The sequence below is a fragment of the Camelus dromedarius genome, chromosome 2, assembly GCF_036321535.1.
Source record: "Camelus dromedarius isolate mCamDro1 chromosome 2, mCamDro1.pat, whole genome shotgun sequence".
Taxonomy (NCBI): Eukaryota; Metazoa; Chordata; class Mammalia; order Artiodactyla; family Camelidae; genus Camelus; species Camelus dromedarius.
This window is the reverse complement of record NC_087437.1, coordinates 82,527,817-82,543,273: the sequence shown is the minus strand read 5'-3', so window position 1 is coordinate 82,543,273 and position 15,457 is coordinate 82,527,817.

Sequence of the window (15,457 nt, the reverse complement as noted above, 5' to 3'; positions counted from 1 at the left end):
TGGAGGCACAATTTGGGGGTCTTTACCTCCAGAAATCTCACTAGATTCTCTTGATAAAAAGTCAAGAAAAATATCCTCATAGCTTTGGCAGAAATGGGTGAAGAGAGATTGTTATGAAATATATCCAGAGGCCTATATTCAGGGGGAAAGATTTCATCAGAATTTCATCCCACCTGAAGTAAGAGCACTGCTCCTACTCCAGACTCCTCTACCTCTACTGTCTCATTTAGGGAGAGGGAAAGTGAACAAACACTCTGAAGGTCAGAGTCACCACAGTAAAAAACACAGGCCCACTAAAAATATGAGATTTAATCATAAAATTAAAGGATAATTCCATACATTATACTAGTAGTAAAATTGAATCTATAATTTAAAAAACCTCCAAGCAAACAAAGTCAAGGACTGGACAGTTTTACAGGGGAATTCTACCAAATAAAGAGGTAATATCTATCCTCCTCAAACTATTCCAAAAAAATTGAAGAGGATGCAAAACTCTCAAATTCATTCTATGAGGCTACCACTACTCTTACCAAAACAGACAAAGATACTACAAATAATGAAAATTACAAGCCAGTATCTTTGATGAATAGAGTTGCAAACATGCTCAACAAAATATTAGCAAACCAAATCCAACAATGTATTAAAAAAAATCATACCCCATGATCAAGTTGGATTTATTCCAGGGACACAAGGATGGTTCAATATTTGCAAATCAATCAATGTGATAAACCTTATTAACAAAATGAGAGATAAACATCACATGATCATCTCAATAGATGCAGAAAAATATTTGACAAAATTCAACATCTGTTCATGACAAAAACTCAGCAGAAAGTGGGTATAGAGAGAACGTATCTCAACAACAGAAAGGCCATTTATGAAAAACCCATAGCCAACATTACATTCAATAGTGAAAAGCTGGAAATCTTTCCTCTAAATTCACGAACAAGACAAGGATGTCCACTCTCACCACTCCTAGTTAACATATTATGGGAAGTCCTAGCCACAGCAATCAGACAAGAAAAATAAATAAAAGCATTCAAATTGGAAGGGAAGAGGTAAAATTATCATTATTTGGAGATGATGTGATACTTTATTTAGAAAACCCTTAAGTCATCACCAAAAAACTATTAAGAGCTAGTAAGTAAAATGAGGAACAATGCAGGATACAAGATTAATGCACAGAAATCTGCTCCTTTTCTATACACTAATAGTAAACTATTAAAAATCAGAAAGAGAAACAAAAATAAAATCCTATTTAAAATCACATCAAAAAGAATAAAACTCCTAGGAATAAATTTAACTAAGAAGGTTAAAGACCTATACACTAAAAATTGTAGAACCATGATGAAGGAAATTGAAGATGATAGAAAGAAATGGAAAGATATCTTGTCCTCTTGAACTGGAAGAATTAGTATTGTTAAAATGGTTATACTGTTCAAAGCTATCTACAGATTTCATGCAATCCCGATCAAAATATCTATGATATTTTTCACAGAACTAGAACAAATAATTCTAAAACCACAACCACAAAAGACCTTGAGTGGTCAAACCAATCTTGAGAAAAAAGAACAAAGGTGGAGTTATAATCCTCCCAACTTCAGATTATACTACAAAACTACAGTAATCAAAACAGCATGCTACTGGCACAAAAATAGACACATAGATCAATGAAACAGAAAAGACAGCCCAGAAAAAAACCCAGACACCTATGGTCAATTAACCTACAACAAAGGAGGCAAGACTATACAATGGAGAAAAGACAGATTCTTCAATAAGTGGTGCTGGAAAAACAGGACAGCTACATGTAAAAGAATGAGACTGGAACATTTTCTAACATCATATACAAAAATAAACTCAAAATGTATTAAAAACCTTAATGTAAGACAAGAGACCATAAAACTCCTACAAGAAAATATAAGTGAAACTGTCTTTGACATAACCTGCAGCAATATTTTTTGGAGCTATCTCATAAAGCAAAGGAAACAGAAGAAAAAAATAAACAAATGGGACCTAATTAAACTTAAAGCTTTTCACAGCAAAGGAAACCATCGACCAAATGTGAAGCAACCTACTAAATGGGAGAAAATACTTGCAAATGATATGACTGATAAGGGGTTAATATCCAAACTATATAAATATCTCATGCTACTTAAGATTAAAAAAAAAAACACGCAACCTGATTAAAAAATGGGCAGAGGATTGGAATAGAAATTTTTTCCAAAGAAGATGTACAGATGGTCAACAAGCACATAAAGAGATGCTCAACATCTTAATCATCAGAGAAATGAAAATTAAACCCTCGATGAGATATCACCTCACAGCTATCAAAATGTCTATCATCAAAAAGCATACAGAATCAAATGTTGGCAAGGATGCAGAGAAAAAGGAACGCTTGTACACTATTAACAGAAATGTAAATTGGTGCAGTCACTGTGAAAAGTACTATGAAAGTTTCTGAAAAAACTAAAAATAGAACTACCATATGACCCAGCAATTCCATTCCTGGGTATATATATGCAGAAAACAAAAACACTAATTGGAAAAGATACATGCACCCCAATGTTTACAGCAGCATTATTAACAATGGCCAAGATATGGAAGCAACCTAAGTGTCCATCAATAGATGAATGGAGAATAGAACAGAGAAAATAGAGAGAATGAATAGAGAAAGACAAAAACTGTATAATATCACATATTTGGAATCTAAAAACTAAAACAAACTAGCAAACAAAACAAAAAAGAAACAGATTCACAGATATACAGACCAAACTAGTGGTTACTAATGAGGAGAGGGAAGGGGGAAGGACAAGATACAGAAATGGGATTAAGAGGTACAAACTACTGTGTATAGAATAAATACACTACAAGGATATACTGTATGGCACAAGGAATATAGCTAATACTTTGTAATAATTATAAATGGAGTGTAACCTTTCAAAATTATGAATCACTATGTTGTACATCTGAATTATATATTACTTTACATCAACTACACCTCAATAATTTTTTTAAAAGTATATATGGTTTGTTTTCGGGAACATAATCTATGCAATGAGTTTGACTTTGAAAAGTTCAGGTTTACTAAGTAGACAATTATGTTAATAATTCAAATTATGAAGAATTTGCAAATTTCATTCCTTTAAGTTAACAAGTTACCAGTTACATTTTTAAATAATTCAATTTATAAAAGCATTTACTTTTATTAACATATCTTTCAGAAATTAATCTAGTGTTATGAAATGTTGTTCTCTAAATTACCAATTTATGAGCAAGAACACTCAGATTCTATGTTCTACAACTTAAGACCACATATATTCTCCAAAATTATCTAGTTAATACTATTATTGGGAATATATTTTAAATATAATTTTGAGGTGCTACTTCATACACAGTTAAATATTAAATAAAAAGCATACATAAACATTGTGTTTGTACCATTTAAATTTTAAACAAATCTCTGTATCATGTGAAATCCATTAGTAGATCTAGACCATGTATTAAAAAAGTAGTTATCATAAAACCTGTAAATGTTTATGAAAACTTTTCTAGTTTACAAAATTATCTTACTTGTTCCTCAGAAATGAAGGTAAATATATCTGTATTAATATGCTTATTTTACATGTTAGAAAACTGAGATTCAAAATCCCATACCTTTTGCCCATATCTTCTCCATCTCATCTTACATGATCACTTCATTCCTCTCCTTACTTAATCACTTGGCAGTATGGGGCATTGTTAAATATGTTCTGTCTCCCAAAACTCTCTCTAAAAACTTCATTATTTACACACAAAAAAAGGATATTTGTTAAATGACAAGACTGTTAATACAATGAAGAGACAGGTGACTAAGTGAGACCAATAAGGGATTAATATCTAGGCTACACAAAAGATACTTGTAAATCAGTAAGAAAAAGACATTGATCCCATGGGGAAAATAAGTAAACGATACAAACAGGCAATTTTTAAAAGAGGCAACAGAAAAGGCTAACAAACCTATAAACTCCAATTCATTAGCAACAAAAGAATAGTAAGTCTCCCAAAATACTCACCTATGTCCCCAAGTGAATGTGTATCTGGATATTCTTTACAATAGTATTTGGGGTAGTGGAAAGCTGGAGGCAATCTACATGAACTTCAGTGGGCGAGTGGAAGCACACCATGGGGAATTATGCAGTAATTAAAGTAATGGGTAGCAAATCAAAACTACAATGAGGTATTAACCTCACACTAGTCAGAACAGCCATCATTCAAAAGTTCACAAATGATAAATGCTGGAGAGGCTGTGGAGAAAAGGGAACCCTCCTTCACTGCTGGTGAGAATGCAGTTTGGTGCAGCCACTGTGGAAAACAGTATGGAGATTCCTCAAAAGGCTAGGAATAGACTTACCATATGACCCAGTCATCCCACTTCTGGGCATATATCCAGAAGGAACACTACTTCAAATTTGAAGACACCTGCACCCCAGTGTTCATAGCAGCACTATTTACAATGGCCAAGACATGGAAATGGCCTAAATGTCCATCAACAGATGACTGGATAAAGAAGATGTGGTATATTTATACAATGGAATACTATTCAGCCATAAAAATGACAGCATAATGCCATTTGCAGCAACATGGATGTCTCTGGAGACTGTTATTCAAAGTGAAGTAAGCCAGAAAGAGAAAGAAAAATATCATATGAGATCACTCATATGTGGAATCTAAAAAAAAAAAAAAAAAAAAAAAAAGAATACAGATGAACTTCAATATAAAACAGAAACAGACTCATAGACATAGAATACAAACTAGTGGTTGCCAGGGGGAAGAGGGGTGGGAAGGGACAGAACAGGAGTTCGAAATTTGAAGATACTGACAGGCATATGTAGAATAGATAAACAAGTATATACTGTATAGCACAGGGAAATATATACAAGATCTTGTGGTAGCTCATGGTGAAAAAGAATGTGACAATCAATATATGTATGTTCATGTATAACTGAAAAATTGTGCTCTACACTGGAATTTGACACAACATTGTAAACTGACTATAACTCAATAAAATAAAATTTAAAAATTTAAAAAAAGTAATGGGTAAATGTCCATCCACAGACAACTGGATAAAAAGTTGTGGTGTATACACACACACACACACACACACACACACACACACACACACACACACACATATATATATGATGAAATACTACTCAGCCATAAAATGGAATAAAATAATGTCATTTACAGCAACATTGGATCAACCTGGAAATCATCATTCTAAGTGAAGTAAGCCAGAAAGATAAAGATTAATATCATATGACATCATTTACATGTGAAATCTAAAAAAAATAATAATAATAAAGGACACAAACTTATTTACAAAACAGAAACTGACTCACAGACACAGAAAATAAACTTATAGTTACCAGGGGAGAAAGTGGGTGGGAAGGGATAAGTTGGGAGTTCGAGATTTGCAGATACTAACTACTATATATAAAATAGATAAACAACAAGTTTCTACTGTATGGCACAGGGAACTATATTCAATATCTTGTAGTCCTCTATGGTGAAAAAGAATATGGAAAGGAATATGTGTATGTATATGTATTACTGCAACATTATGATGTACACCAGAAATTGACACATTGTAAACTGACTATACTTCAACAAAAACAAGTAAAAAAAAAAAAAAAAAACTAATGGGTTAGATGTATATGGCAACAGAAGTGAATCTTAAAGTCCAAACTACAATATTTACATAAATTAAGAATACATGCGTACAAAGCAATATTTCATATTTTGAGAACAAAAATAAGCAAAAAGGTAACGTTAATCAATTTGGATGACTGCCTATAGGAAGAAGAAAGGCAGAGGGTTATGTGGATAATGAGAAACATTGGGGAAAGGTAAATAAAAGAAACACTCTTTTCCTCCCCTTCACCACTTCAGTCTGTCTACTTCTCTCCATCACAGTAATCTAAGCTTCCTTTACTTCAAGAACATTCTGATTTCCCTCCATTTTCTCTTACTTTTCTCCTTTACATTTTGCCACCTTGGACACAATGACTTTTAAAAATCCAAATCTCTTCATTTCACTCCCTTTCTAAAACTTTTCCAAGGCTTTCTTTTGCTTTCTGGATAAAAATCAAAACCTTAATACAACCCTATCCAGCCTCATGTTGGGCATTCTGTTCCTTGAAAATGCTCTGATGCCTTTAGGTCAATGCCTCCGTCTAGAATGTTCTGTCCTCTCCTCACCTAACTGACTCGTATTCATCTTTCAGATCCATCTCTTACCATCTGACTTCCCTTTGCTATACTCTCAAAAGCATCTTGTAGTTATTATTTATATAATATTATTCATATCACCTATTACAGATGGAATTACTTCTGGTAATCATTTCAGTGATTTGTATTTCTACCAATATTTTTAAGCTCCCCCAAGGTAGGGACCCTAGTGGTTTTGCTCATCCTCATATTCAAAGAACTTGATGAGGTGCTAGCCCCTCATAATTGGCTGCCAGTAATTATCTGTTAAACAAATGATTAAATGGAAGAATTCCTGCTTAAAGGAAAATATTGGACACCTGCTCTCATTATTTAAATAAGAGATCTGTAGAAGGAAGTTTAGAATAATAGTTACAATAAACAGACTGTGAGTCAGAGAAAGAAATGATGTTCAAATGGAAAAAACAGGAAATGAAATTAAGAAACACAGACATTTTACTTCTAGATTTAACTATTAAATGATTATTCTAAGTGTGTGCAAAAGAAGAGCATCACACATCTATTTTATATTTCTCTTTTCAGAATCTTTGTATACTTCTGTAGCTGCTGAAAGAAAGTTTCTAAATTCAACTCCAAATGACAACTTTCAAACAATAATGTTTTTTATGAAACAAAGCCAGGAGATTTTACATCACAGATGTCCATGTACCCAACAACTCATTGTTCAGAAACTAATTCCAAAATATTCTCTTTAAAAATTTGCTAATGCATTTCCTTATGTAAACAAATGTGAAGACAGCCTGAGGGCTGCTATGTTTTTCAAGTATACAACATCTGTTTTTTAAATTCTGTGGCATTCCAACTAGCCTAAAGGAAACTTCAGAAAAAATCCTATAAATGGTATACCCCATGCACACACATTTGATAATGACTAGAACATATGGCAGCTGTAAATTTGGGAAGAAAATCACTGTTTCTCATTGGAACCAGTCTAATCATAGAAAGGAAGCCTCAGAAACAGGATATTTGTTATTCAGAAGTCCATGTCAATCAGCCTAGATATGTTTTCAAAGTAAAATAAAATGATCAGGTGCTTTACAAATATTATGTCATTCAAGTCCTGTGAGGTATATATAAATGTCAACATTTACAGCAGTAGAAACTGAGACTCAGTTAAACAATTAACTGCAGTAGACACAGTTAGGTAACAGTAGGGTAGGGCTCACTTGGGCTTGAACCCAAGGATAACTCCGAAGTCTTCATGGTGTCCACTCAGGCCTGCCTTAAAGGATTCCTTGCCTCTTTAAATCCCAGTCTTTCTCAGACTGTGACTGTAACTCTAGAGCTCATCTCAAAATTTTATGTCTCTCACCAGTTTGCCTCTGTCAACTTTGAACATTTTCATAGTAGTTACTATGACAGACGTTAGAAATGTGTGGACCTGTTGCTCATCTAACTAAAGGGTAACTTGAAACTGATTCCTATTCGCATCTAGTTTTCTTTCTCTTTTCATCTTGTTGGTCACAGCATATCTTGGGCAAGCACTTAACACAAATACTAAAAGTTTATATGTCAAGAGTTAAAAGAATAGAATAATGAATGACACTCTATCATTTTCAAATTTCTGGTGCATATACTAGCTTATTTAAGAAGACTTTTTAGGTCAATTTGACTTTAATGCTTTCTAGAGCAAATGAAGCCAGCAAAATATTCCTCTCTTCAGAAGTCTGCCTTGTAAATTAAGGGCCACAATGAAGGGAAAATTCCCCAAGCTGGTCCAAAATAGAGCTCTCCTACTCAATACCTATGTGTATTATTTGCCTACTAAAAGAAACTGAAGAAGAGATTTCCCTTCCAAAGACCAAACCCTTTGTATTCATGGACTTTTCTCAGTCTCACCTTGTTAAGCTTGAGATTCTAACACTTGCTAATTTAATCTAAGTAGTCTTCGGTGAATCATTTAACTTCACTTCAGTGTTTTAATTCATAAAAAAAAGTTGTAGAAATACATAACAAGATTATCTTTAATGATTAAATAATATATTTAAAGCAGACCTGGCTTAGAGAAAGTTCTCAATCAGTGCTTTTCTCCTCTTGTCTCCTCTTTCTATTGTATTCTAAATTCTCAGAGGCTCTTGCTCAGTTTCCCTAATTTTCTTTCCTTCTGTAATTTATTTCGTCACTAATACCCTACAATCTTGATTTGCTTATTCTGAGTTAATGTCTCTCAAACCTCAAGGCCTTTCCTAACTGGAGTTTCCATCAACCTCCTATTTCTCCCCCTTACTCTAGAGTAGCTTGGAACTTTATATCAAAGATTAAATTTTTTAAATGGGTAGGTTGTGGTTTTGTAACTCATCTGGAAATTGAGCACATCAAAAATTCATATGTCCTGTAGTGAGATGGTAGAACATAGTTACTCCCCTCTCAGCATTCCTATAGGAAAGTAGCATATCTGCATTGAATTAGAGTCCAAGGTTCCTGTCTCTAGCCAAGCTGGAGATACTTCCGAGTACATAGTAACTTTTGAGTGATGGGGTGGCTTGCTAAAAGGCTCACTTTCAGTCTTGATATTTGGGTTTAGGCTATGTAAATTGTAGTAACAAGCAGATCTAGGAAAGTAATTAAGGGAAATGTAATACTCAGAGATGGTCATAAGGAATAAATATTATCATCATCAGCAGACTAGTATGGCTTGTTGCTCAGGCTAACTGGGAATATCAGTGACTTTGTGGGAGTTTTAAAACATAGCCCCCAAATTCTTTTGACATTCAAGGGGTCTCTGTAATTACTTGAGCAATAGACTATGCCAGAAATCATATTGCACAATTTTCTAGGCCCAGGTCAAAAAATTGGTAACTTCCATTTCCCATTTCTTAGAACACTTACTCCTGGAACCTAGCCACCATGCAGAGAGGAAGCCCAGTCAGTTCATGAGGAGCCGAAAGGGAGATGAACCAAAAGGCTCTGGCTCATGGTCTGAAGCGGTTCCAAGTTAACAGTCAGACCAACTTGCTAGTCATAAGAGTTAAGTCACCTTAACAGTGGATCTTTCAGGCTCCAGTAGATGCCTTGTGGAGCAAAGATGAGTCGTTCTCAACAGACCCTGCAAAATTCTATATTTGTGAGCAAATTTTTGATGTTATTTGAGCTATTAAGTTTTGGGTGACTTGTTAGGCACCAATAGCTAATTGGACTAGGCACATATTCAAAAGAGCACCAGTGTTGCCTAAGGTTGAGGGAGTGAATGTCACAAGTTGGGATCTGTACCCTCTATGCTCCCTACATTCAAATATATATATACATATATATATACACACATACACATACATACACAGTCGATCCTCATCATTCACAGATTCTTCATTTGCAAACGTGCCTACTCACTAAAATTTGTCAACCCTAAACCAAGATTCATAGCACTTTAATTGTCATTCATGGACATGCAAAGTGATGAAAATTTTGAGTCACTCAACATACACATTCCCAGCTGAGACTGAACATAGCAACACTGCCTTCTTGTTTCAGTTCTCCTACTATAAATGAGTGCCCTTTTTGTGGTCTATTTAGTGTCATGTTTTTCATTATTTTGTGTTTTTCTTGGTAATTTTGCTGTTTAAATGACCCCTGAGCATCATGTTGAACTGCTCCTGGGTGTTCCTAAGTGCAAGAGGACTGACGTGCATTGTGGAGAAAATATGTGTGTTAGATAAGCTCTGCCCAGGCATGGCTGACAGTGTTAGTTGCCTAAACTCAATGTTAATGAAACAATAATGCATGTTTAATAAGATGTATTTAAACAGAAACACATATTAAACAAGTTTAAGTATTGACTGGTTAACAAAAATGTTATGACCAGAGGATCACAGGAACCCCATCTAGTATTTCTCCTAGGAACAATGGTTCAGCAATCACAAATTCAGGTTTTGTGGCTACTTTATAGAACATAACTATCATGAATAATGAGAATCAATTGTATGTATCTCAACCTACTATCTCAATGATTCTGCCTAACTTCCAGATATATATGTGTGTACACACACACACAAAATAGCATGATAGTATAGGAAATCACCCACATAAACTATAAAATATCAGTCCTGTCTATTTGTCTTATTACAGTATAAAATTTATTAAAATATGTGAAAAACTGTGCCATTTTATGAACAGATTTAGTAATTTCATATCCAAGTTATCTGTTTCCCAATCATACATATTACTCACAAATTATTTTATCTATACTTCACCTTTTAAATGAGGCACTGTTTTCTAGCTAAGTGAGGGGAAATCATGATTTCCTACATACAATACGAATTTAATGAAAGCTATATCACTTTGAAATGTGTATGATCAGATAAGTACATGGCAAAGATGACTGTGGTTGAAGGTGGATATTATAGACTGGATAATTCCCCAAACTCAGGTATGAATAAAGCTTTTGTCTACTATTCATTTGCTCTTTTCTTCTCACTGATAAATTTCATAGGTCCACTCTCAGAAACTGCCCTCCTTCTGAATATGTAAAGATTATATGATGGAAAATTTGTAGCCCCCAAGTGTTAACCTGTATTTCATTCCCTAAATCTAAACTCAAAAATAACATCCTTTCTTTATCTAGTTTACAGTTGGTTCGTGACAGCTGAAGTTTGGACACAGAGGAATATCTAAATCTAGCTTTTCCTGCATGAGTTACAAGTAATCATCTATCTTTTGCTCCCTCTTCCAGATGTTCCTGATCCCCCATCCCCCTACCCCTGGCCTTTTGATGTATGACATGCTGGAATGCTGGAGAGAGAAGAGCACTTTTCGGTCAGACAAGAAAACAGAGCTAAACATGGAACAAGGGACCAAATTCTAATTTTAAAGAAAGAAGCTCAGTAGAAGCCAAGGTTTTCATTTCACACTGTGGGACCTCCACTGTGCCAGGAGGAAAAAAAGGAGAAACTATACACAAAATGACTTTCATTATATTTTTGTCTTAATGAAAAATCTTGATAGAAGAAAATGTAACTTTAGAATGGAAGTGATATTTTGGCTCATTTTCCAATGCATTACCTCTATCTTATTTAAGTTTTTTCCCGGTTTATTGAAATATGATTGACAAATAATGTGCAAATTTAAGGTGTACAACATGTTGATTTGATATGCATATATTGTGAAATGATTATCGCAGGTTAGTTAACACATCCATCACCTTATCTGGTTATTTTTTGTGTGTGGTGAGAGCACGTAAGATCTACTCTCTTATACATAGACAGCCCTCTGTACATTAGATGTCCAGAACTTATTCACCTTATAACCGAAAAACTGTACCCTCTGACCAACATCTCCCCATTTTCCCCACCCCTTGGCAAGCACATAGAATTGAGATCATACAGTATTTTTCTTTCTCTATCTGACATTTTACTTAGCATAATGCCTTCAAGGTCATCCATGTTGTCACAAATGGTAGGATTTCCTTCTAAATGAGAAAACTGAGTCCCAAAGAGATGTTACCTATCCAAGCTCTCACAGTTTTCTGGTGACAGTACCTGAAATGGAACTCAAGTCTCAATGCTATTATTTTTGTACTGTAGTTGAGTCAGGATCCAAGAACACCCAGAAAAAAACCTTCAACAGTATATCAACATTCTTACTTCTTGACCCATAATAATAGTGGATTGATGTAAATCACAGAACACTTTTGGGCTTTACCCTTAGAATTCATAATCCCTCTATTTTGTACATAAAAAATGTGTGTGGTGATGTAATGCCATTAATTCTTTTACTGATACACCATAGAGATGGCTGTCTTAGGATTGCTTATTTTACGGACATGTAAATTCCTTTTTTAAAATGTTACTGGAAACAGCAGAGAACATTTTCTTCTCTTCCCCATTATAGCTGTGAAATTCCATTCAGTAATAGTGTCCCAGGCAGTCTGGAGAATTACCATTGCCTTCATCTAGTAACAGAATGGTGACTTCTGGTGAGAAACTGAAGTGACTGGTTAGCAGGAAAGACTCATTGATACTATGATCCTGAACCCAGACACAGTGGAGAAAAGTAAATGAACTTGACCCCCTAGTTCTGTTTCAGTGGTTTCTAGAGTCAAATAAGCATAAAGGGACAGTGACTCTTGTGTAGGTTCAGTATTATTCTATGGACAGTGGAGCAATGGAGCAAGAGAGAATGAGCCTGGAAATCTAGTGCTTAACTAATGTGTTCATAGAAAACCTGATTAGCTTTGGCTGGTTCAAAGCAGTGTCTGATCTGAAACAAGTGTTTATTGCCTAGTGACCAGATTTTCCTTTATTGAAGTTGTATGATTCACTTGAAGTGTTTTGCCATACCAAATTGGTTAGCTAATTTGAATAAGGAACCCAGATATGTTATTTCTTCCCCAGACTTCTTTAAGTAATAGTTTCTTTCCTTCCTCATATCCAAAACACAATTATTAAAATGGAAACATCTTAATAATTTTGAGAAATTCATGAGAATCCCTTCAAAATATAAAATACGAGTAGGACATGGTGCATGACTCATGGTTGAAATATGTTTTAGCCAATGTTCAGGGCCTCTGCATGGCATAACTCCAAGAGTATCATTTATAACATTTTTTTAACACAAATAGAGCATCCAGACTATTAGTCTGGTTCAAAGGAAAAAATAAGTCTGAGAGATGGGGTAATAGCATAGTATCAGAGGTCAAGAAAGCATGGACTATGTGAAAAGCCTTGACCCAGATGAGAGAGACGTGAAGAACAGACTGTTAATGGGAAAAAAACCTGAGACAGATGAAAAATTAATCTAGTTTGAGGAGTATGCCAGACACTGTTCAGTCAGTCAGGGAAGATGTATATCATATTCATGTCCAAGATCACAAAAATGAAAGAGTTAAGCTATAGAGGCAAGGAGGACCTCAGTTTCCTGTTCTTTAAGTTTCCAATAGTTCCCTTGTGGGCATTTTACTTCCGTCTTGCTCAGTCATGCCCAAATCTGCTTTTCACCCTGTACTCAAGAGTTATTTTTTTAAAATGTAAACCAGATCATGTTGCCACCATGACTGAAACTTCAGAGTCATTTCTAACACGACTTAGCTTGTCCTCAAAGGGACGTGATCTGACCTCTACTTGTTTCTCCACCTACTGCTGACTTCTTGCACCTTGTTTCCTACCACTCCATCACCTATTCCTTATGCTCAGTCCTTTGGCTTTCTTCCTCTTCCTAGAATATCTACACTTTAGTACTAGTACACTCGCTGTTCCCCTATGTGGAATATTCTATCAGAGATATTTTATGTATGGATCCCTCTTGGCACTCAGATCTCAGCTCATATGTTACTTCCTTAATGAGGCGTTTATGAGCACCTAATTTAAACCGGTACACTCCTGACCCATAACTTTGTATTGTGTTATGATATTTTACTTAAATAACCTATCATTAGCTGAGATTATTTTGATTTTGTTGTTGTTGTTTGTTTATTATGTCTCCTGCCTTCTCTCTCTGTCCTGTTCTCTGCCATATTCCCTCCAGAAAGAACTCTGCCTGGCACATAGTTGGCACTTATTATATATTTAATGAGGAAATCAGTCTTAGTTGACTAACTTGATATTGTTTTGATAATATTTTCAGTTCTCAATCAGTCCAGAAATAAGCAAGAGGAACTTCTACTTTGAACTTAATTCTTTGCATCAAAGACAGACTGATTGAGTCAATGGGAGTGATAATAACTTTGGAGAATGTGAACAATGTTCTTGGAATTAATAATAAAGCTGTGGAAAGGAAAGCTGGGAGACAGCCAGACATCCACCCAGGAATTCAGGAAAGCACATCTCAAAAAGTATAAGACAAATTAGGTATGACCACATGGCCAGAGATTCTAAAAAGGAAGACTGCTTCAGAGAGATGGAAGAGTAATAATGACACTCTGATAATACAGTCATTGATTATGTTTTCTAAACAAAAAATGGAGCCTTAGGTACTGTCTGGGATGAGATCATATTTTAACAAGACATGTACAAAAGACAGAATAAACAGTGTATAACCAAAAATGAAAAGAAGAGTGCCATAAACTCGTTAAAACTGAGTCAAAGTCCAAAACTGTGGAGTACAAAAAAAAAAAAAAAAAGAATATAGAGCTTAAATAACCTTTTAAAAAAATTACAATTTGCTCTTCCCAGCTTGAGAACATGAAGAGTCAAGTCCATGTGGGTGAGACAGAGTAATGTTTGCAAAAAACTAAACCCTTATTACTGTTTTGCTTCCAACTTTTGTATCAAGAGAAATTACTTTCAAGCTGAAAAAAGAAGAAACATAAAAAAGAAAAATGAGGCACAAAGATAGACTAAGAAAAATACATTAATGGGGCGATCTATGTAGCCCAGAGTATTAAAACAACTTTCAATCATACAATCTTTAAGGAATCATATTTACTAGTATAGAGGGGGAAAAGCCTCATCCTAAATCTCATAAAGGTAAAATAAAATTTTGAAACTACATACCTACTGGTTTGAGTCCTTCATGGTAAAATTCTAAAGCATGTTATTGGGGCTGTAAAGGAGTGTATCTTAAAGTATTTTCCATGAACAAGGAATATGGCAGGATGTTAAAACCAATCAACCAACCAACCAACCAACCAGCCAACCAGCCAACCAACCCAAACAAAAACTACCAAGCAGGTTCCCTCACGTAAATAAGCTTGGGAAATGTTGGATTAATTGAAGTTAAGCAGGACTTTTCATTATTGCACTTTACAATGTACAACATGAAATGGGACTTCCCAAGAAAGGGCATAAAGCATGTGGTGTTTCTCAGACTTACCTGATCATGAAAAATTTTTCCTTTTTTAATTTTAGCATCTCATAGAACTAGAATCTTGTTGAATATAATTTGGGAAACTGTTCTGGTGACAGGCTACAGGGTTTTATACTTAGGTCTCTTGTATTCAATCAACACTTTTACTAATAATTTAAATGAAGAGAAGAGAGCCAGCTTATCACATCTACAGCCAACGCAAAGCATGGTTAATATGATAGATGACTGAATCAAGTTTTAAAAATATTACGACAGGTTGAAATACTGGGCTGCACCCAACAAGATATTATTGGGTTCCAAGATCATCTCACAGGATAAGAGACACCTGGCTTAACAGCAATTTCTATGAACAAAATCTAGAGGGCTTACTTGACTATAAACTTAATATAAGCCAACAGTATATTGCCCTTGCAAACAAAAACAACATAGTGAAACTGTTACACTAGGATGT